Below are 25,115 nucleotides of genomic sequence, written 5' to 3'. Positions count from 1 at the left end.
CACGAGAACCAGATGTGCAATGATATGATAGAGTTGAAGAATGCGAAGGCCAGGATCATCGAGCTAGAAGGAGAACTGAAGTCTACACGCAAGGACTACATGGACGAGATCGTAGCTCTAGCAAGACACAATGGCGATCTTAAGCAGGAGATGTTAGAACTCAAGGGGAAGTTAGCATCCAAGGAGGAGGACGAGTACATCGCATGTCCGGACAACTACATCATCATCGACGACACCGAATCGGATCCAAGTGAACCCGACTTTGAAGACGAAGCTGGAGCAGATATCATGGAGTCTTCCACCGGTTCAAATTTCTAGATGACCACCAGATAGTAGTAGTATTCCCCCATGTAAACATTATAGTTCGAGCACTTTTGCGATAGTTTTAGACCGACTGTAAGCCCTTGTTTGATTGAATGAAGTGATTTTGTGTGCATTTGCTCATGTGCATTGGGGTAGTGTTTTCCCTTTAGACCTCACTCTATTCTTAATTCTTGTCTTTTCTAAACCCTCAGATGCCTCCGAGACGTGACAATGGATTCCCACCTGAGCTCACTCAGTTGATCCAGCAGCAGAATCAATTGATACAGATGTTAGTCCAGAACCAGCAGAACAACCACAACAACCCACCACCACCACCACCTGTTGACCACTTAGCTCGTTTCCTTAGGCTGAATCCGCCGGTGTTTTCCAGTAGCACCGAGTCGATAGTAGCAGACGATTGGCTCCGCAAGATAGGAAGGGAGTTGACCACTGCAGGATGCACGGATGGTGAGAAAGTGAAGTTTGCCGCACATCAGCTAGACGGACCCGCGGCAGCATGGTGGGAGAATTTCACAGCCACTTACCCAGTTGACACTGTCACATGGGATCAGTTTCAGCAAGCTTTCCGCACTGCCCATGTTTCAGCAGGAGCTATCGCCCTGAAGAAGCGTGAGTTTCACAACTTACGCCAAGGAGGAAGGACAGTTGGCTAGTACGTTGACGATTTTAGCAAGTTAGCACGTTACGCCCCAGATGACGTTGCTACGGATGCAGCTAACCAGGAGAAGTTTCTGGAAGGACTGAATGATGAACTAAGCATGAAGTTGATGGTAGCGAGTTTCAACAACTACCAGGAGTTGGTAGATCGTGCCATCATGATTGGAGAAAAGCAACAGCAGATTGAGAACCGCAAGAGGAAGTATGGACAAGGAAAGTATAATTCAGGAGCTCAGTAGAAGCCTCGTTTTACCCCTAAACTGGGATTTCAGTTTCAGCATACCCATGGAGGAGGTAGTTCGCACAACCATAATGGCCACAAGAATGGTAATGGGAATGGAGGAAGCAACGGCCAGAACCGGACCACTCCATCAACCCCAACCAAGAGAGATCTGAGCCAAGTCACCTGTTTCAAGTGTTCCAAGACCGGACATTATGCCAATGAATGTCCTGAAGGCCAGAATGGAAATGGCAATGGAAGCTCTGGGAAGAAGCCAAACCCTTTCAATAGGGGACAGGTGAACCACGTTAATGTGGAGGAGGTTGAAGATCAGCCCGATGCAGTAATCGGTAAGTTTTTGGTTAAGTCATTTACTGCACTTGTTCTTTTTGACACTGGTGCATCGCATTCATACATATCAAGGGGATTTGTGGATAAATATAACCTACCAACCCAAGCCCCTTAGGTCACCCATGTTAGTAAGCTCACCAGGAGTGGAGTTTATGGCTAGACGATGGTGTGATCGGTTACCATTAAGGATTGGTAACTATGTGTTCCCCTCAGACCTAATAGTATTGGAATCTCAAGGATTGGATGTGATATTAGGCCTAGATTGGTTATCAAAGTATGAAGGGAATATTGAGTGTGCTAGTAAGTCAATTTTGCTTACCACACCAGAAGGACGAAGGATCAAGTATGTATCCCGGCATGTGCCAAACAGGACACAAGTAAACTGCCTAACAGGAGTTGTGCAAGAAGTACCAGTGGTAAAGGATTTTCCTGATGTATTTCCTGAGGAATTACCAGGCATGCCACCGGATAGGGACATTGAGTTTTTGATTGAGTTATTGCCAGGTACCGGCCCAATATCGAAGCGACCATACTGGATGCCAGCAAAGGATTTGGTAGAAATTAAGAATCAGATTAAGGAGTTACTAGAGAAAGGTTACATTCGCCCAAGTTCTTCGCCTTGGGGATCACCCGTACTTCTAGTGGAAAAGAAGGATGGATCATTAAGGATGGTTGTAGATTATCGGGGATTCAGTGAAGTAACCATCAAGAACAAGTACCCACTGCCAATGATCAATTATCTGTTTGATCGGTTGCAAGGAGCTAAAGTGTTTTCCAAGATCGATTTGCGATTAGGGTACCATCAGTTGAAGATTCGAGAGCAGGACATACCTAAGACAGCATTCACCACAAGATATGGATTGTATGAGTATACCGTTATGTCATTTGGATTGACTAACGCACCTGCCTATTTTATGAACCTGATGAACAAAGTGTTTATGGAGTCTTTGGATAAGTTCGTCGTAGTGTTCATTGATGACATTCTGGTTTATTCAAAGAATGAAGAGGAGCATAAGGAACATTTGCGTTTGGTTTTGGAAAAACTAAGGGAACACCAGTTATACGCCAAATTCAGCAAATGTGAGTTTTGGTTAAAGGAAGTTGGATTTCTTGGACACGTTATATCCGGAGAAGGTATAGCAGTTGACCCCACTAAGGTTGAGACCGTAACCGAATGGGAATCACCAACGACAGTTGGAGAGATCCGGAGTTTTCTTGGACTCGCAGGATACTACCGGAGATTCATTGAGAACTTTTCAAAGATTGCAAAGCCTATGACTGAATTGTTGAAGAAGGATACTAAGTTCAAATGGACTGAGGAGTGTGAGGCTAGTTTCCAGGATTGAAGAAACGCTTGGTTACCTCACCAGTATTGATTTTGCCAGATCAGACCAAGGATTATGAGGTGTATTACGATGCTTCACGTCGAGGACTTGGAGCAGTGCTTATGCAGGAAGGGAGAGTTGTTTCGTACGCTTCACGACAACTGAAGCCTCATGAATTGAATTATGCCACGCATGATTTGGAGTTAGCAGCCGTAGTGCATGCTTTGAAAACGTGGAGACATTTCCTCATTGGAAATCATTGTGAGGTGTACACGGATCACAAGAGTTTGAAGTACATTTTCACGCAGAAGGAGTTGAACCTCAGACAAAGGAGATGGTTGGAGCTCATCAAGGATTATGATATGAGATTGCATTACCATCCTGGAAAAGCTAATGTAGTAGCTGACGCATTGAGCCGTAAGAGCCATGTCAACACCCTAGTGACGGGAGAAGTACCAAAGGAGTTAGCAGAAAACCTTCGTGAGCTATGTCTGGAAATAGTTCCGAGAGGCTATGTAGCAGCATTGGAGATTCAGTCAACATTGATGGATAAAATCAAAGAAGCTCAGAAATCCGACAAGGAGATTGCTTCTATAAAAGAGAGAATGAGCAAAGGAAAAGCAAAGGGATTTCGTGAGGATGAGCACGATACCTTATGGTTTGAGGACCGTGTTTATGTGCCCAATGACCCAGAGATCAGGAAGTTGATTTTGCAAGAGGCACATGATTCACCGTATTCAATTCACCCAGGGAATACCAAAATGTATTTGGATTTGAAGGAAACATTCTGGTGGACCGGAATGAAGAAGGATATTGCAGCATATGTAGCAGTTTGTGACGTATGTCAGAGAGTAAAGGCAGAGCATCAGAAGCCAGCGGGATTGTTACAACCATTGTCGATACCCGAATGGAAGTGGGATAAGATAGGCATGGATTTTATCACAGGACTACCCAGGACGAAAGCAGGCTATGACTCGATATGGGTAGTAGTTGATTGTTTGACAAAGGTAGCACATTTTATTCCAGTTAAGACCACTTACACCAATGCTAAGTTGGCAAAGATATACATGACTAGGATCATTTGTTTGCATGGAGTTCCGAGGAGTATCGTATCTAATAGAGGAACCCAATTTACCTCAAAGTTTTGGAATCAGTTGCATGAAACTTTAGGAACCAGACTAGAGTTCAGCACAGCTTTTCATCCGCAGACAGATGGACAGACTAAGAGAGTCAATCAGATTTTGGAAGATATGCTGAGAGCTTGTGCACTAGATTATGGATCTAGTAGGGACGATAACTTGCCGTAAGCGGAGTTTTCTTATAACAACAGTTACCAAACCAGTTTGAAGATGGCACCTTTCAAAGCTTTATACGGAAGGAGGTGCAGGACACCGTTGTCATGGGACGAAGTTGGAGACCGTCAATTCTTTGGACCAGATTTGATTAAGGAGTCTGAATGGAAAGTTAAGTTGATTAGCGATAGGCTCAAGGTAGCCCAGTCCAGGCAGAAGAGCTACGCAGATTCTAAACGCAAGGAGACAGTCTACGAAACCGGAGACAGAGTTTATCTCCGAGTATCCCCCCTTCAGGAGTAAAGCGCTTTGGAGTTAAGGAAAAGTTAGCACCACGTTTCGTTGGACCGTATAAGATCTTGCAACGTATGGGAGAAGTCGCTTATAAGTTGGAATTACCAGAGGGACTGTCAGGAGTTCATGATGTATTCCATGTTTCTCAGCTACAGAAATGTCACGCCGAGATGGCAGAGGTACCGCTAAGAGATATCGTGCCACTCGAAGCGATTCAGTTGAAGGATGACTTAACATATGAGGAGAAGCCAGTCAAGATTCTCAATTATGCCAGCAGAGTTACCCGCAGCAAGGTTATCAAGTTTTGCAAAGTTCAGTGGAACCACCACTCAGAGTATGAAGCCACCTGGGAAAGAGAAGAAGATTTGCTCAAGGACCACCCTCACCTATTTTCTAGCCAACCCGAATCTCGAGGGCGAGATTCATCTTAAGGGGGGTAGGTTTGTAACATCCCAAATTTGTAATTTGGAATGTTATACACTAGATCACCATGCATATCATATTTTCATGCATTTTGGTTGATCCTAGAAATTTCACGCAACTCAAGGACCCACGGAGAGAGTTGGAGATTTCGTTATTTTCATATTTGAGAGTTTTCTCAAATTTTGAAAAGAGGATCATTTGATTTATTTATTTCATCTTCAATTATTTCCCAATATCAAAAAAAATGAGAGAGGGAATAATATGACTTTCCCAAAGTTAGGAAAAATGAAGGTTTAATGAATAAGTCAAATTTTGGTTTTGCCGTAGTTTATTCGCATTTTATTTGGATAGGGAAAAATGCGTGTTTTCAAAAAATTGCATTCTAGGTCCGGAGTAAAGTTCATTTTGTCAACTCATTTTTAGGAGTCGGGGAAAATTTACTTTAGTAATTTTGGAGTTCGTTTAGTTTAGTTTTCTTTTGTTTTTCTGCGCGCAAATCCAGTTAAAAAAAGGACCAAGGCCAGCCGGGCCAAAGGCCCAGCCAGCCGGCCGCCTCCCCAGCCAGCGCGCGCGCCAGGCGCAGCGCCAGGCCGCCGCCTCCCTCGCTCTAGGCCGAGTCCCAGAGGGACTCTAGGCCGGTTAGCCCCCCCCTTTCCTTGTTTTGTTTTCCCTCTTTTCCTTGCCCCCTACCCCAATTAATCCCCCCACCTATATAAATACACCCCAAACCCCCCCTCTCCTCACATCAATCCCAAGCCCCTCTCCTCCTTAGCCGCGCCCCACCCCGTGCCCCTCACCCGCCGCCGCTGCCCTATAGCCGCCGCCGCCGCCGCCCTATAGCCGCCGTCGCCGCCGTTCGCCGGAGCCTCGCCGAGGTTGTCCCGCGCCGCGTCTCTTTTTCTCCCCTCGGTTCATTTTTTCTTCTAAACCGTTCCGGTTCTTTCTTAACCGTTCCGGTTTTCTTTCGTTCTTTGTTTCGGTTTTCTTTTCCGAAAACCCTAGATCGGTTTTCGTTCTTCTTTCGGACTGTTCGTCTCAACGAACGTGATCACCGATTATTCCCCGGTTAACGACGCCCATTCGTTTAATCGTTCTTCTTTTTCTTTTCGTCGGATTTATTCTGTGATCGTGATCTCAGATCCGATCTTCGTTCTAGTCTTTCTTCTTGCTCGTTTATCGGAATCAGGTGATTCAAGCGCCTGGAGTTTCGTTGCGAAACCGCCGTTCCGTCTAATCAACTTAAACAAGTTTTTGCCCCAGTAAAATTTGACCTAGTTTCAACTTGCTAGAACCGAGTTGTTTTCTTCCGCCGTTTGTTTTTCCGTTGTCAGTTCGGTTCTTTCTTTCTTTGCAACCGGAGTTCTTAAGTTGAACTTTCTGGTTCGTTCTCTTGTTCGAGTTTTACTTGTGCATTAGATAACAACTTATTGTGTGCTTGTTGTTTGTCTGCGATAGATCACCCGGATTGCGCCGCCTGTTACTTCGAAACCCTAGGTCTCGCGGATCATCAGCAAGGCAAGTAACACTTTGATCATACCTTTTCTACAACCCAGTTTTATTGCATTAGATCAATCCTCTCACATTGCATGATTAGGATCTAATTAAATTGTGGGATGGGAAGTAGATGAGGTAGTACCTATTACCTGTTTATTATGAAACCTTTGGGAGTTACTTCTACGTTTGCTTATTATGCCATGCTATGCTAGTAGACGTGGATTGGGTGAGTGATATCCATGACAGATGTGAGTTGATAATTTTAATGGTTTATATAAGGTGGCAACTTAAACACACATCTGGGTGGATTGAGGCACCTGATGTCTATCAGGACTTGCCTATTTTATTTTGGACCGCCACCCAGGCTCAAAGGGATCATAAGATCATTCATGCTAGTAACTTCCGTGTGCAGCCACATGCTACTATGGGCTCTGGCATAGTTGACTAAGTTGTGCGAACTCTTACGGGGTGGACTAGCAGATTTAGGGGTTGTAGGTGGTACGGTCTACCCCACATGTAAGGTGCTAGCGCTTCTGAAAGACTATGTCTCGGTCATCCGTTTCTCAAACACCATGTAGTGCGAGAAAACAAACGGAGGCGATCGAGTCATGTGGGGAAAAGTGCGCAAACCTCTGCAGAGTGTACAAACTAATCATGATTAGCCGTGTCCCCGGCTATGGAGAACTTGAGTATCTAGTACTTGAATATCATGTGAATCTCAACATGTTACTCTAATTAATATTAATGGGGTTAAATTACCTAATTGGGATCGGAATGCTGTCAACCATTCTCGATGTTTAACAACCACCATGATAGTTAAATAAATTTATTCCTTTGCAGTAGGGAAAAACTGGCTTTACGCAAACCTGTAACCATAGAGCTTTCCACCAGCCATATATGCATGTAGTATAGCTGTTTCATTCCATTACTCTCTATGTGTTACATTGCCAGCATATTCCATGTGCTGACCCGTTTTCGGGCTGCAACTTTCATGTTGCAGACTTTTCAGGCGACGAGTAAGGTGCTTTTAGGTCGTGGCCCTATACTCAGTGATGCCGTTGGAGTTGATGGACCCATTTATCTTCCGAGTCTTCCGCTGTTATCGTTATTAGATGGCCTTAAGCCATATTTATTGTAATAAGTTCTCTTTGAGACAACGATGTAATAAGTGTGTGATTGCCACTCTGCTATAAATCCTTCGATGTACTGTGTGGTGTCAGCATTACTGATCCAGGGATGACACCTGAGCATAGAGCACTTGATCCATTCGGGTCGAGTCGGTACAAGGCATCATTGCCAAGCTTCCACCTTCGTGGAACAATTTTGCTACTTCCCTAAAACACAAGAGACGGGAGTTTTCTGTTGCGGATCTCATTGGTACTCTTGATGTTGAAGAGAAGGCGAGAGGAAAGGACACACATGCTCGAGTTGCTGAGGGAGGTTCTAGTGCCCACATGGAACAGAAGAAGAACTCCCAGCCCAACAAGTTCAAAAACAATAAGAACAAAACTCAGGGCAAAGGCAAGTTTGATACAAAGAACAAGCCATCACATTCTACCAACTTCAAGAAGAATTCTCATAAGAAGGGGAAGGGACTTTGCCATGTCTGCGGTGATCCTAATCACTGGGCTCCGAAGTGTCCTAACCGCTTTGAGGAGCGCGAACATGAGAAGAGCGGCAAGTCCGCTAATGTTGTCATCGGTGATACTGATATGAAGGAATCAGGGTACGGTATTTTTCCTACCATCCTTTCAGTATTTCAATCCCCTGATTGGTTAATTGACACCGGTGCCAATGTACATGTTTGTGCTGACGCCTCCATGTTTTATTCTTACCAGGCAACAGGGACTTCACCCATGCTGATGGGGAACGGGTCACATGCCATCATTCGAGGTGTTGGTACGGTCGATCTAAAGTTTACTTCGGGGAAGACTGTGCGTCTGAAGAACGTTCATCATGTGTCGTCCATCAATAAAAATCTCGTTAGCGGTTCCCGTTTACGTCGAGATGGTTTTAAGTTGGTTTTCGAATCCAATAAAGTTGTAATTTCTAAGTGTGGGCAATTTGTTGGAAAAGGCTATGAGTGCGGAGGCTTGTTCCGCCTATCTTTGTCAGATATTTGCACTAAAGTTGTTAATAATGTTTGCCACAATAATGAGTCTGATATTTGGCATTCACGACTCTGTCATATTAACTTTGGTTGCATGACGCGGTTAGCCAATATGAATTTAATTCCGAAAATCTCTATTGTCAAAGGCTCCAAGTGCCAAGTATGTGTGCAAGCTAAGCAACCTCGCAAGTCCCATAAGACTGCAGAGGCAAGAGACTTGGCGCCACTTGAGCTTATACATTCTGATCTTTGTGAGATGAATGGCGTGTTGACAAAAGGTGGAAAGAGATACTTCATGACGTTGATTGATGACTCCACTAGATATTGTTATGTGTATCTTCTAAAATCAAAAGATGAGGCTTTGACTTTCTTTAAAAACTATAAAGCTGAGGCAGAGAACCAACTTGATCGAAAAATTAAACGGCTTAGGTCCGATCGTGGTGGAGAGTATTTTTCCAATGAATTTGATCTGTTTTGTGCGGAACATGGTATAATCCATGAGAGGATGCCTCCCTACTCACCCCAGTCAAATGGGGTAGCCGAAAGAAAGAACCGAACTCTAACTGATATGGTTAACACCATGTTAGACACTTCGGGTCTATCCAAGGAATGGTGGGGGGAGGCGCTAATGACTGCGTGTCATGTCCTAAACCGAGTTCCCACAAAGCATAAGACCATGACTCCATTTGAGGAATGGGAAAGGAAAAGGTTGAAACTCTCTTACCTACGTACTTGGGGTTGTTTGGCGAAAGTCAATATACCAATTCCCAAGAAGCGCAAGCTTGGACCAAAAACCGTGGATTGTGTTCTTCTGGGCTATGCTTTTCATAGCATCGGCTATAAATTTTTGATAATAAAATCTGAGGTATCCGACATGCATGTTGGTACGATTATGGAATCAAATGATGCAACTTTCTTTGAGGACATATTTCCTATGAAGGATATGTCGAGTTCATCAAATCAGGAGATACCTACTCCATCTAGTGAGGAATTCACTGTAATTCCTGAACCCACCATTGCGATGGAACATGTTGAGAATCCTATTGAGGGTAACAATGGAACTCCTATGAGGAGTAAGAGACAGAGGACTGCAAAGTCTTTTGGTGATGATTTCATTGTGTACCTCGTGGATGACACACCCAGGACTATTTCAGAAGCCTATGCATCTCCTGATGCTGACTACTAGAAGGAATTTGTACGTAGCGAGATGGATTCCATCTTAGCTAACGGTACCTGGGAGATCACTGACCGTCCTTATGGGTGCAAACCTGTAGGATGTAAGTGGGTGTTCAAGAGGAAGCTTAGACCTGATGGTACGATTGAAAAGTACAAGGCACGGCTTGTGGCCAAGGGTTATACCCAGAAACAAGGTGAAGACTTCTTTGATACTTACTCACTCATGGCTAGACTGACCACAATTCGGATGCTACTATCACTGGCTGCCTCACATGGTCTTCTCGTTCATCAAATGGACGTTAAGACGGCTTTCCTCAATGGAGAGTTGAAGGAGGAAATTTACATGGATCAGCCAGATGGTTTTGTAGTACCTGGTCAAGAAGGAAAGGTGTGCAAGTTATTAAAGTCTTTATATGGCCTTAAACAAGCTCCTAAGGAGTGGCATGAGAAGTTCGAAAGAACATTAACTGCTGCCGGCTTTGTAGTAAACAATGGTGACAAGTGCGTGTACTATCGCTATGGTGGGGGCGAAGGAATTATTCTTTGTCTGTATGTCGACGACATATTGATCTTTGGAACCAAACTTGATTTAATCAAGGAGGTTAAGGATTTCTTATCTCGCTGTTTTGAGATGAAGGATCTAGGAGTAGCTGATGTTATCTTAAACATCAAGCTATTGAGAGATGAGAATGGTGGGATCACACTGCTTCAATCTCATTATGTGGAAAAGGTCTTGAGTCGTTTTGGGTATAGCGACTGCACGCCTTCTCCAACTCCATATGATGCTAGTGTGTTGCTTCGAAAGAATCGACGGATTGCTAGAGATCAACTGAGGTATTCTCAGATTATTGGCTCGCTTATGTATTTGGCGAGTGCCACGAGGCCTGACATCTCTTTTGCTGTGAGCAAGCTGAGTCGGTTTGTGTCAAAACCGGGAGATGATCATTGGCATGCGCTTGAGAGAGTTATGCACTATTTGAAAGGCACCGCGAGCTATGGGATTCACTACACCGGGTATCCAAGGGTACTGGAGGGTTATAGTGACTCAAACTGGATATCTGATGCTGATGAGATTAAGGCCACAAGTGGTTATGTTTTTACACTTGGTGGTGGCGCTATTTCCTGGAAGTCTTGCAAGCAGACCATCTTAACGAGGTCAACTATGGAAGCAAAACTCATAGCATTAGACACTGCCACTGTTGAAGCAGAGTGGCTTCGTGAACTCTTGATGGACTTACCTATGGTTGAAAAACTGATACCCCCTATCCTGATGAACTGTGATAATCAAAATGTGATCGTCAAGATAAACAGTTCTAAGGACAATATGAAGTCCTCAAGGCATGTGAAGAGGAGACTAAAATCTGTCAGAAAATTGAGAAACTCCGGAGTTATTACGTTGGATTATATCCAAACGTCGAAAAACTTGGCAGATCCCTTCACAAAGGGTCTATCACGTAATGTGATAGATAATACATCGATGGAGATCAGTTTGAGACCCACCGCATGAGTTGTCCATAGTGGTAAACCACTCTATGTGATTGGAGATCCCGTGAAGTAGAAGTGGGAGACAAGCTGTTGGTCAGCTGGGAGGAGAGTATCCCTATATTAATTATCCCACTCCTTGAAGATGCAATACTCTCCTGATCTGCATGGCAGGTTGATACTTATCTTAATGTGTTCCAAGTGGCTTATTCGGGTAAGCAGAGATGTTGTCCTGCAGAACATCTTTTGAGGAACACACCTATATGAATTTGACTGTTAACGTCGCAGTCTGTGAGAATTGGGTGTTCTCTAATAAATTCATGAAAGGCCCTGGAGTATGACATATACGCTCCACCCGCGGGGAAGCCTTGCGGCAGCCCAGTATCGGTCAAGAATTTGTGTGAAACTAGTTTCACAGAAAACTTGTAGTTCAAGGCATAGTCCACTATTCAAGTTGTGATCTAGTGTAGCATAAATTTCTAAGTGGAAGTTCAACTTCACAGTCTCCACTAAGCACCGATATATAAAACAATGTTTTGGAACTAAATGATGAGATGTGCCAATGAGACTTTGTGGGGGATTGTTGGAATTTTGCTAGTAGGCCTTTGGCCCAAAGCCCAACTAAAATTCTAAAATTCTCTTGGCCCATTCATGCACACATGTGAGTGGAGTGAGTGAGGCTAAAGTTTAGGCCCACCCCGGAAGTTGAGAGAGAGTTGCACCTCTTTATAAGGTGAGCTCTTCTACCACTTGTATGAGCATGAGAAGAGGAGACCTACACGCGCGCTCCTCCTTCTCGCTCGCCTCGCCACGCCACGCCTCGTCACGACGCGCCGCGGGTTGCGGGATTGAGCCGAGCCGAGGACAGAGCTATGCACATTGTCTATATTTTTGCTGCATGGGAAAATTAATGAGTCATTAATTAATAATTAATGGACGCGTTAATTACTGAACCGTTTCCGATTCTTTTGGATCGTGACGACTCGGACGTGGGGTTTATTCCCACGACCTACCCGGCCCGCACTATATAGTCAGGCAGACGTCTACCCTAGCCGCCGCCGCTTCGTATGGTTTCTCACCACCATTCCAGATCATTGCGCCACCAAGCAAGTCTTCTCCATCCCTCCTTTCGGCGTGCACCGCGAGAAGGGACAGCGGGCCTCCGGAACCCCACCTCTCGTGATCCTGTACGGGAGAGGGGAGATCAGGTTTTTGGGGAGCACACTCGCGCGACTGCTGGCAGTGACGACTTCGTGAACGATGACTTCTTCCCCGACCTCGGCAACCTCGTCCTTGATGACATGGGCGACAACGTCAACGCCGGCGGTGCTGCACCCGCTGCACCGTATGTGATTCTATCCTTCCTGTTCGAGATCGTGGTAGAATTCATGCTTCTAGTATGTGCCCTAGATGTGATATGTTCATCTGCTATGCTAGTTCGCATGATTAGTTTAATCTCTGCTGCTGTGGTCATGATTTATCTTCTATTTATTCGGATTAAATCTCGTAGTAATTTGCTCATATTTCCAACACGTAATACATGCTATCTTGAGAGAAGCCACTAGTGAAACCTATGGCCCCCGGGTCTCTTTCTTATTATATTGCATCTCTTTTATTTACATCGCATCTTGTTTACTATTTTGCAATCTTTAGTTTCCAATCTATACAACAAAAGTACCAAAAATATTTACTTTACTATCTTTATTAGATCTCACTTTTGCGAGTGATCGTGAAGGGATTGACAACCCCTTTATCGCGTTTCTTGCAAGGTTCTTGATTGTTTGTGCAGGTACTAGGTGACTTGTGCATAGTCTCCTACTGGATTGATACCTTGGTTCTCAAAAACTGAGGGAAATACTTACGCTACTTTGCTGCATCACCCTTTACTCTTCAAGGGAAAACCAATGCATGCTTAATAGGTAGCACGCATGGAGGAGGATTAATGGGACACTTTGGCGTGAAGAAGACGGAGGACGTACTTGCTATGCGTTTCTTTTGGCCAAAGATGAGACATGATATTGAACGTTTTGTTGCTCGCTCCACTACATGTCAAAAAGCTAATTCACGACTCAATCCTCATGGTTTATATATGCCTTTGCCTGTACCTAGTGTTCCTTGAGAGGATATATCTATGGACTTCGTTTTAGGTTTACCTCAAACAAAGAAGGGGAGGGATAGCATATTTGTTGTCGTGGATAGATTCTCAAAAATGGCACATTTTATACCATGTCATAAAAGCGATGATGCGGTTAATGTTGCCGATTTTTTCTTTCATGAAATTATTCGCTTGCATGGTGTGCCAAATACTATTGTTTTAGATCATGATACTAAATTTCTTAGCCACTTTTGGAGATGTTTATGGTCTAAGTTGGGGACTAAACTGCTTTTTTGTACTACTTGTCACCCCAAACTGATGGACAAACTGAAGTAGTCAATAGAACATTGTCTATTATGCTTAGGGCTGTTTTGAAAAATAATAAGAAAATGTGGGAAGAATGCTTGACTCATATTGAATTTGCTTATAATCGTTCATTGCATTCTACTACTAAGATGTGCCCTTTTGAAATTGTGTACGGTTTCCTACCGCGTGCACCTTTTGATTTGTTGCCTCTTCCATCTTTGGAGAAGGTTAATATTGATGCTAAATGCTACCTCTTGAGCACTGTGTTGGATTTCCTTGAAGAGGAAAGGATGATGCAGCAAAGTAGCGTAAGTATTTCCCTTAGTTTTTGAGAACCATGGTATCAATATAGTAGGAGGTTGTGTGCGCGTCCGTAGTACCTGCACAAAACAAATAACTCCTCGCAACCAACGCGATAAGGGGTTGTCAATCCCTTCACGGTCACTTACGAGAGTGAGATCTGATAGATATGATAAGATAATATTTTTGGTATTTTTGTGATAAACATGCAAAGTAAAATAAAAGCAAAGTAAAAGGCAAAGGAAATAACTAAGTATTGGAAGATTAATATGATGAACATAGACCCGGGGGCCATAGTTTCACTAGTGGCTTCTCTCAAGAGCATAAGTATTTTACGGTGGGTGAACGAATTACTGTTGAGCAATTGACAGAATTGAGCATAGTTATGAGAATATCTAGGTATGATCATGTATATAGGCATCACGTCCGAGACAAGTAGACCGACTCCTGCCTGCATCTACTACTATTACTCCACTAATCGACCGCTATCCAGCATGCATCTAGAGTATTAAGTTCATGAAAACAGAGTAACGCCTTAAGCAAGATGACATGATGTAGAGGGATAAATTCATGCAATATGATAAAAAAACATCTTGTTATCCTCGATGGCAACAATACAATATGTGCCTTTCTGCCCCTACTGTCACTGGGAAAGGACACCGCAAGATTGAACCCAAAGCTAAGCACTTCTCCCATTGCAAGAAAGATCAATCTAGTAGGCAAAACCAAACTGATAATTCAAAGAGACTTGCAAAGATAACCAATCATACATAAAAGAATTCAGAGAAGATTCAAATATTGTTCATAGATAATCTTGATCATAAACCCACAATTCATCGGTCTCAACAAACACACCGCAAAAGAAGATTACATCGAATAGATCTCCACAAGAGAGGGGGGAACGTTGTATTGAGATCCAAAAAGGGAGATGAAGCCATCTAGCTAATAATTATGGACCCGAAGGTCTGAGGTAAACTACTCACACTTCATCGGAGAGGCTATGGTGTTGATGTAGAAGCCCTCCGTGATGGATGCCCCCTCCGACGAAGCTCCGGAACAGGCCCCAAGATGGGATCTCGTGGATACAAGAAGTTACGTCGGTGGAATTAGGGTTTTGGCTCCATATCTGATCGTTTGGGGGTACGTAGGTATATATAGGAGGAAGGAGTATGTCGGCGGAGCAACAGGGGGCCCACGAGGGTGGAGGGCGCGCCTAGGGGGTAGACGCGCCCCCTACCTCGTGGCCTCCTCCTTTGTTTTTTGACGTAGGTTCCAAGTCTCCTGGATCATGTTCGGTGAGAAAATCATGTTCCCGAAGGTTTCATTTTGTTTGGACTCCGTTTGATATTCCTTTTCTTCGAAACCCTAAAATAGGCAAAAAAAACAACAATTCTGGGCTGGGCCTCCGGTTAATAGGTTAGCCCTAAAAAATAATATAAAAGTGGATAATAAAGCCCAATAATGTCCAAAACAGTAGATAATATAGCATGGAGCAATCAAAAATTATAGATACGTTGGAGACGTATCAAGCATCCCCAAGCTTAATTCCTGCTCGTCCTCGAGTAGGTAAATGATAAAAACGGAATTTTTGATGTGGAATGCTACTTGGCATGATTTTAATGTAATTCTTCTTACACTAGTAGAAAACAGGGCTTTGGTCCAGGCCGGGCCAGCCCATTAGTCCCGGTTCAGTCCAGAACCGGGACCCATGGGGCCATTGGTCCCGGTTCATGAGGCCAGGGGGTGGCCGGGCCTCGTGGGGCATTGGTCCCGGTTCGTCATGCCCCTTTGGTCCCAATTGGTGGGACGAACCGGGACCAATGGGCCTCGCTCCTTTCCCACCACCATTGGTCCCGGTTGGTGGCTTGAACCGGGACCACATGCTTCCCTTTAGTCCCGGTTCATGCCACGAACCGGGACCAATGAGGTGCCTATATATACCCCTCGCCCGAGAGCAGAGCACCCCAGTGCTTTGTTTTTCTCTGGCCGGCAAGGGGAGGGCTTTGTGGTGCTCTAGCTCACCTCCTATGCACATGAGGTGTTCGATGAAATGCCCGAGCCACACTAGTTAAGCTTTCTCCTCTCGAAGCTCGACCTCAAAGCTCCATTTTCCTTGAGATTTGTCTAGGTTTAGCGGCCCATCACGTCCCACTCCCCTCTTCACCGCCGTCGATCGCCCGCACCGATCTCGTCGCCGGCACCACCGTGATGAGCCTCTTGTTCTTATCTTCTTTCTGAAAGAAAAAATTCTTACTTTAGCTAGATAGATACTTGTCTAATTTTCTTACTTTTATTATTGCTTGTTATTATATAGTGCGATGGTTTTGGTATCCGCCCCCGTCGGCCCTCGTCCTGGCTATGATTCAGATGTGGTATATATTATCTTTTTATAACTATTTGGTTCATTTATTGTTTATGACAATTATGCCAACCAACATGACATAGATTTTATTTATCTAGGAGGTAGTTGATCCGGAAATTCCAACTGATCCTATTGTCAAGAGGTTAAATTTAGTTGAAGAAGAAAACAATTACTTGAAGGAAAAAATAAAAAAATTGAGGAGGAGAAGATGATATTGGAGTTGCATGTTGCGGATGTCGTCGATGATCACAAGATCAAGATGGATGCAATGCGGTTGAAGATGAGAAAGATTAGAAAATATGCCATTCATACCGAGGCTTGGTATCATTATGCCGTTGGATCAATTGTTACCTTGGTTGCGATTATGATCGCATTTGTTTTCGCATTGAAATGTTTTACATAGTTTCAATGTATGGTTTAATTAATTAGATGCTCTGGAGAGCTATATGTTGTTAGATGAGAACTATGTATGTACTTTGGTTTTAATGTGATGATGAACTTCTATTAATTTGGTCACTTAATTATCTATTCATGATGTTCTGTAATGGTTTTTGACACACTTAATTATATATAATGCACGTAGATGAACCGGCAATGGATGTACGGTGAAAGACACACCTCCGAGTACATTAAGGGCGTGCATGATTTTCTCGAAGTGGCTGAGGCAAACAAGCAGAATGGTTTTGTGTTGTCCATGCCCTAAATGTGGGAATACGAAGTCTTACTCCGACCAAAAAATCCTTCACACCCACCTGCTTTACAATGGTTTCATGCCACACTATAATGTTTGGACGAGGCATGGAGAAATAGGGGTTATGATGGAAGACGGTGAAGAAGAAGAGGACGATGACAACTATGTGCCCCTAAATACAGTGATGCTGCAACGGGGGAAGCTGCTTAAGATCAAGAGGAACCAGACGATGTGCCCAATGATGCTGCAACGGGGGAAGCTGCTGAAGATCATGAGGAACCAGACGATGTGCCCGATGATGATGATCTCCGCCGGGTCATTGTCGATGCAAGGACGCAATGCGAAAGTCAAAAGGAGAAGCTGAAGTTCGATCGCATGTTAGAGGATCAGAAAAAAGGGTTGTACCCCAATTGCGAAGATGGAAACACAAAGCTCGGTACCGTACTGGAATTGCTGCAGTGGAAGGAAGAGAATGTTGTTCCTGACAAAGGATTTGAGAAGCTACTGAAAATATTGAAGAAGAAGCTTCCAAAGGATAATGAATTGCCCGACAGTACATACGCAGCAAAGAAGGTCGTATGCCCTCTAGGATTGGAGGTGCAGAAGATACATGCATGCCCTAATGACTGCATCCTCTACCGCGGTGCGTACAAGGATCTGAACGCATGCCCGGTATGTGATACGTCTCCGTCGTATCTATAATTTTTGATTGTTCCATGCCAATATTATTCAACTTTCATATACTTTTTGGCAACTTTTTATATTATTTTTGGGACTAACATATTGATCCATTGCCCAGTGCTAGTTCCTATCTGTTGCATGTGTTTGGTTTCACAGAATATCCATATCAAACGGAGTCCAAACGGGATAAAAACGGACGGAGCTTATTTTTGGAAAATATGGAAAATTCGGAAGGAAAATCAACGCGAACCAGTGCCCGAGGTGGTCACAAGACAGGGGGCGCCCCCCCTAGGGCACGCCCCCTACCCTCGTGAGCCCACCGTAAGGCGGTTGTAATGCCCTCGATGCGGCTATATCTCCTACGTGTCGAGGCACGACTTAGAGGCATAACCGCATTGAAAGCAATGTCGCAAGTTAGGCAATCTTCACAACATCCCATGTAATATAGATAATAAAAGGGGAGATACATAGTTGGCTTACACTCGCCACGTCAATCAAAGTACATGAATAGCATTACATCATCCAATCACTCATGGCCCGACTACGACGCCAAAATAAAAGAGCAACCCAACATGAGACACGGTCCCGATCGCCCCAACTGGGCACCCCTACTGATCATCAGGGAAAGACACATAGTAACGGCGTGAGTCCTCGTCGAACTCCCACTTGAGCTCAAACGCGTCATCTGATATGGAGTCATCAGGCCCTGCATCTGGTTTGGAAGTAATCTGTGAGCCACAGGGACTCAACAATCTCGCACCCTCGCGATCAAGACTATTTAAGCTTATAGGTAAGGCAAGGTAAATATGTGGAGCTGCAGCAAGCGACTAGCTTATATGGTGGCTAACCAGTTCGCAAAAGAGTGCGAGAAGAGAAGGCAAGGCGCAAACGAATAACTAGAGAACAACCTGCGACAAGCATTACTCCAACACCGTGTTCACCTCCCGGACTCCGACGAGAGGAGACCATCACGGTAACTCACACAGTTGATTCATTTTAATTAAGTTAAGGTTCAAGTTATCTACAACCGGACATTAACAAATTCCCATCTGCCCATAACCGCGGGCACGGCTTTTGGAAGTTCAAAACCCTGCAGGGGAGTCCCAACTTAGCCCATGACAAGCTCTCACGGTCAACGAAGGAATAGACCTCCTCCCGAGACATCCCGATCAGACTCGGTATCCCGGTTCTACAAGACACTTCGACAAGTTAAAACAAATCCAGCAACACCGCCCGAATGTGCCGACAAATCCCGATAGGAGCTGCACATATCTCGTTCTCAGGGCACAATCAGATAAGCAATCCGTACAACTAAAACCAGCCCTCGAGTTTCCCCGAGGTGGCGCTGCAAGGGGCTCTAGGTTGGACCAACACTCAGAGGAGCACTGGCCCGGGGGGGGGGGGTTTAAAATAAGATGACCCTCGGGCTCCGGAAACCCAAGGGGAAAAGAGGCTAGGTGGCAAATGGTAAAACCAAGGTTGGGCATTGCTGGAAAAGCTTTATTCAAGGCAAACTATCAAGGGGTTCCCATTATCACCCAACCGCGTAAGGAACGCAAAATCCGGGAACATAACACCGATATGACGGAAACTAGGGCGGCAAGAGTGGAACAAAACACTAGGCAAAAGGCCGAGCCTTCCACCCTTTACCAAGTATATGGATGCATTAAGATAACAAGATAATATAATGATATCCCAACAAGTAAATAATGTTCCAACAAGGAACGGTCTCCAATCTTCACCTGCAACTAGCAACTCTATAAGAGGGGCTGAGCAAAGCGGTAACATAGCCAATCAACGATTTGCTAGGACATGGTGGGTTAGAGGTTTGACATGGCAATTTGGGAGGCATGATAAGCAAGTGGTAGGCATCGTAGCATAGGCATAGCAAAAGAGCGAGCATCTAACAAAGCAAAGATAGTAGTGATTTCGAGGGTATGATCATCTTGCGTGCAAAGTTGTCAGAGTTGACCGGATCCTCGAAAGCAAACTCAACGGGCTCCTCGTTAGCGAACTCGTCTCCCGGCTCTACCCAAACAAGACAAACAAGCAAACGGGACACAATCAACCACGTGCAAAGCTCAAACAACATGATGCAAACATGGTATGCTATGCGGGATGCGATATGTGATGCATATGCAAGATTTGACAAGGAATGAATGAACCTGGCCTCAACTTGGAAATCCAAGTATGCCACTGGAAAGGTGAGATGATTTCGCTTGAAAATGATATAAAGAACGCCGGAATCGGAGTCACGGTTTGGAAATGGCAAGCAATTCAAATATGGCACCGGTGTGCGATATACAGCAAGTAGCCATCTAAATGCAACAAGTTAAACATGCCACAGCACTCAATCATGGCAACAAAATACAAGGAAGGTATCCATTCATGATGCTTAACAAAAGATGAACACTGAGCTACGGCCAATTCATCCATTAACAGGTTCAAACAAGCATGGCAAAAATGCATTTGGTAAACAGATTTTAGACTTAGTGAAATTAACACTTGTCTGGAATTTCAGATCATATAGCACACTTTGGAGCATGAAAACTATATGCTACAGGGCCTGAACATGGCAAAGTAAAGCATGGCATGGAGCTACTCAAAGAGCTTAACAAAAGTCCTTTAGTGACCTTGAGCCAAAAGAGATCAGAAAATACATTTGCAAGCATGTGAACATGGCAAAAACATAATCAGATCACAGACTTAGTGAAAAACTGGAGCATGCAAAAACAGATATCAAGTAGGCATGTTTACGAGCTCGATGCACTCACTACGGAGCAAGTCATGACAATCTAAGCATACACCCATCAAGAATACACATTATACAAGCTAGACATGGCAAGAACAATAACATAGCATGCACGAATCAACTACAACATCCTCGGCAAAATCGCTAACAAGTAGACAATCTGCCCAGATTCACGAAATAGCAAAAGTAGAGCTCGATTGACTCAAGCTAGGGTGCTCCATAATTGCAAACAAAGACATGGATGGATAAAGCACTACAAGATTAACAAAACATCCTTACTGATTATCCTCAAAAGAGGCACGGATCACTAGGAAACAACATGAACATATGGCATATTGAGATAAACAGATCAAGGACTTAGTGGAATTGCTAAGTCCCTGAAATCAGTATTAACGAATGCACCACTTTGCAAGCTTGTGCTAGTCACCACACACATCACAAAAATACATGGGTTGCACCTCTGGAAAGACTGCAAAACATATAACAAAACTCATGTAGAACTCAGGGGCATATCATGCACACAATAATCATGGCAAAAATGACAATTATCTAATTGGAGCAGCAGATCTGACAATTATCTTAAATAGCACTCCTCCAACAGCATTTCGGGCATCAAGATGAACTCAAATGAAAATGATGCAATGAGATGAAATGATGTACTCTCTGGGATGAACATTTTGATATGCTATATGCCCAAAACGGATCTACGGATGCAGAGATACGACACGACAAACATAGCAAAATAATTAGGGTTTCGGGGCAAAAAGTCAACCGATCCGAAAACTGGATCCAGATCTGGCTCGGGGGCACTGTAGCAGCGACGCGGTTCCCGAGGTTGGCCAGATGCGTCACCGGAGAAGAAGTCCGGCGGGGCGGCAGTCGGCGGCGGCTTGCGGCGTGCTGGCCGGCGAGGCGGCGCGCCGGCCGGAGTGGCCGGACGTGGGGAAGAAGTAGGCGGCGCCGGCTGGGGCGGCTCGGCCCAGTCGGGCGGCGGGAGGGCCGGCCACGGGCCTTGCGGGCCCGCACGGTGCGGCGATGTGGGCACGGGTGGTGGCGTATCAGGCGGCGACAAGTGGCGGCGGCGGGGAGGAAATGGACATGTCCGGGCGGACGAAAAAATGTCCGTCGGCGTGTGGAGACGAAGGGGACTAGGGTTTGCACGAGGATTTCGGGGGAGGACCTATTTATAGGCATAGGAGGAGCTAGGAGAGTCCAAATGAGGTGCGGTTTTCGGCCACGCGATCGTGATCGAACGCTCTAGATGATGGAGAGGGTTTTGGTGGGTTTTGGTCCAAAATGGAGGGGTGTTGGGCTGCAACACACACAAGGCCTTTTCGGTCCCTCGGTTAACCGTTGGAGCATCAAACGAAGTCCAAATGGTACGAAACTTGACAGGCGGTCTCCCGGTAGTAAACCCAGGCTGCTTGGCAAGTCTCGGTCCAATCCGGAAATGTTTAATCCCCACACATGAAAGAAAGGTAGAAATGACCATTGGAGGAGAACGGAGCGCCGGAATGCAAAATGGACAACGGGAAAAATGCTCGGATGCATGAGATGAACACGTATGCAAATGCAATGCACATGATGATATGATATGAGATGCATGACAACGATAACAACACACGGTGACAAAAACCCGAACCCGAGAAAATAAAATAACTTAGCGTCGGAAACGGCAAGAGTTGGATTACATATTAGGTAAATCATATCCGGGGAGTTACAGCGGTTGACGCTCTTATTTTGCCGCAAGAAAGCTAATATTCGGAAAAAAATCACGGCGAAGGTTTCAGGCCAATCGGAGTTACGGATCTCCATATATATACGAAACAATGAAACAAAGCTAGAACAGAACGCAGAAACAGAGAGAGACAGAGAGACGGATCCAATCTCAGAGGGGCTCTCGCCCCTCCCGTGCCATGGAGGCCATGGACTAGAGGGGAAACCCTTCTCCCATCTAGGGAGATGTTCAAGGAAGAAGAAGAAGGAGGGGGGCTCTCTCCCCCTCACTTCCGGTGGCACCGGAGTGCCACCAGGGGCCATCATCATCACCGCGATCTACACCAACACCTCCGCCATCTTCACCAACATCTCCATCACCTTCCCCCCTCTATGTACAGCGGTCCACTCTCCCGCAACCCGCTGTACCCTCTACTTGAACATGGTGCTTTATGCTTCATATTATTATCCAATGATGTGTTGCCATCCTATGATGTCTGAGTAGATTTTCGTTGTCCTATCGGTGGTTGATAAATTGCTATGATCGATTCAATTTGCTTGTGGTTATGTTGCTGTCCTTTGGTGCCCATCATATGATTGCGCGCGTGGATCACACCCTAGGGTTAGTTGTATGTTGATAGGACTATGTATTGGAGGGCAAGAGTGACAGAAGCTTCAACCTAGCATAGAAATTGATGCATACGGGATTGAAGGAGGACCAATATATATTAATGCTATGGTTGGGTTTTACCTTAATGAACATTAGTAGGTTCGGATGCTTGCTAATAGTTCCAATCATAAGTGCATAGAATTCCAAGTCAGGGATGACATGCTAGCAGTGGCCTCTCCCACATAATACTTGCTATCGGTCTAGTAAAGTAGTCAATTGCTTAAGGGGAAATTTCGCAACTCCTACCACCACTTTTCCACACTCACTATATTTACTTTATTCTTTCTTTTATCTAAACAGCGCCTACTTTTCATTTACGTAATCTTTATTATCTTGCAAACCTATCCAACAACACCTACAAAGTACTTCTAGTTTCATACTTGTTCTAGGTAAAGCGAATGTCAAGCGTGCGTAGAGTTGTATCGGTGATCGATAGAACTTGAGGGAATATTTGTTCTACCTTTAGCTCCTCGTTGGGTTCGACACTCTTACTTATCGAAAACTATTGCGATCCCCTATACTTGTGGGTTATCAAGACCTTTTTCTGGCGCCGTTGCCGGGGAGCAATAGCGTGGGGTGAATATTCTCGTGTGTGCTTGTTTGCTTTATCACTAAGTAATTTTTATTTGCTGTTCTTAGTTGTTTTCTATCTTTAGTTATGGGTAGGAAACGCAAAATACCAAAAAAAATAGTTGTACCTAATGAACCAATGGTTGAAGAACCACTCAAAATCTATCACACTGTTGAAGCTTTTTACTTGGATCATCTTCGATCCCTTTGTGCTCGTGCCGAAACCCCAACTAGCTTAGTTGAGGGCAAATCTTTAGATGAGCATGCTTGTTATGTGCGACACCATATATCTGAAAAAGGGAAATTATTATGGAGTCAAATTCAACGTTTGCAATGCTATGCTTGGAATTTATGTGAATTATAAGATTTTACTTGTTGTTCTGAAAACCCTAAGGAACACCTTCCCTACCAATGTGAGTTTATTGATAATGGAATCTTATCTTCTTATGCTAAAGGTGTTTATAGTTACTATGATGTTCAACAAATTGAAGAATTTGTTGCTTTTGAGGGTGCTTATGAAATTGCTTCTTTGATTGAAAAGTATGATGCTACTTTTCACAAATCTGAAAATTTTGCCATACTTAAATATTGCTATGATAATTATGCTTCTAATACATATGTTAAACAATATATTGAGGAATACTCCGTTGTCCAAGAAGAGACTAATATTTTGCAGGAGTCTATGGAAGAAGAAATTAATGAAACTGTGAGCTCATTGGATGAAAAATATGAGGAGGAGAGCGAAGAACAAAAGGAGGAAGAGCGGATTAGCTACCCATGCCCACCTTCTAATGAGAGTAACTCTTCAACTCATACATTGTTTAATTTCCCTTCGTGCTTACCGAAGGATGATTGCTATGATGATTGTTATGATCCCATTGATTCTTTTGAAATATCCCTTTTTAATGATGCTTGCTATGGTTGTGGCCAAGATGCCAATATGAATTATGCTTATGGAGATGAACTTGCTATAGTTCCTTATGTTAAACATGAAATTGTTGCTATTGCACCCACACATGATAGTCCTATTATATTTTTGAATTCTCCCGACTACACTATATCGGAGAAGTTTGCCCTTATTAAGGATTATATTGATGGGTTGCTTTTTACCGTTGCACATGATGATTTTGATGAATATAATATGCATGTGCTTTCTGATCCTACTTGCAATTATTATGAGAGAGGAACTATATCTCCACCTCTCTATGTTTTCAATACGATAAAATTGCAAGAAACTGTTTATACTATGCATTGGCCTTTACTTTGTGTGCCTGAATTGTTCTTTTATGACATGCCGATGCATAGGAAGAGAGTTAGACTTCGTTGTTATATGATATATGTTACCTTGTGCTCACCACTAAATTACAAATCATTGTTAATTAAAATTGGCTTTGATATACCTTTTGATCTGGGTGGATCCATTACTTGAGCACTATATGCCTAGCTTAATGGCTTTAAAGAAAGCGCTGCCAGGGAGACAACCCGGAAGTTTTAGAGAGTCATTTATTACTGTTGAGTGCTTTCATATAGTTTAAAAACAACAAAAATAAAGAGGGGAACCCAAAACTTTTTCAAAAAGAAAAGTGAAAGTGAGAGAGACGAGCATTGTGAAAATGGGGGACGTCCTTGAACTTTGTTCATGCCCATGGGAACTTTGTGAATCTTAATTATAGAAACTTTTCAACAAAAATAATTATCCCTTGTACAATTACATTGTATTATAAAAATAATGTGCCAAGGTTTGCCTTTAGGATGTTTACATTTGCTTGATGGTTTGTACGGTGCAGGACAGAAACTTTGGCTGTAGTGCGCGATTTTACATTT

This window comes from Triticum dicoccoides, chromosome 7A, assembly GCF_002162155.2.
Source record: "Triticum dicoccoides isolate Atlit2015 ecotype Zavitan chromosome 7A, WEW_v2.0, whole genome shotgun sequence".
NCBI lineage: Eukaryota > Viridiplantae > Streptophyta > Magnoliopsida > Poales > Poaceae > Triticum > Triticum dicoccoides.
This window is presented reverse-complemented; position numbering follows the sequence as displayed.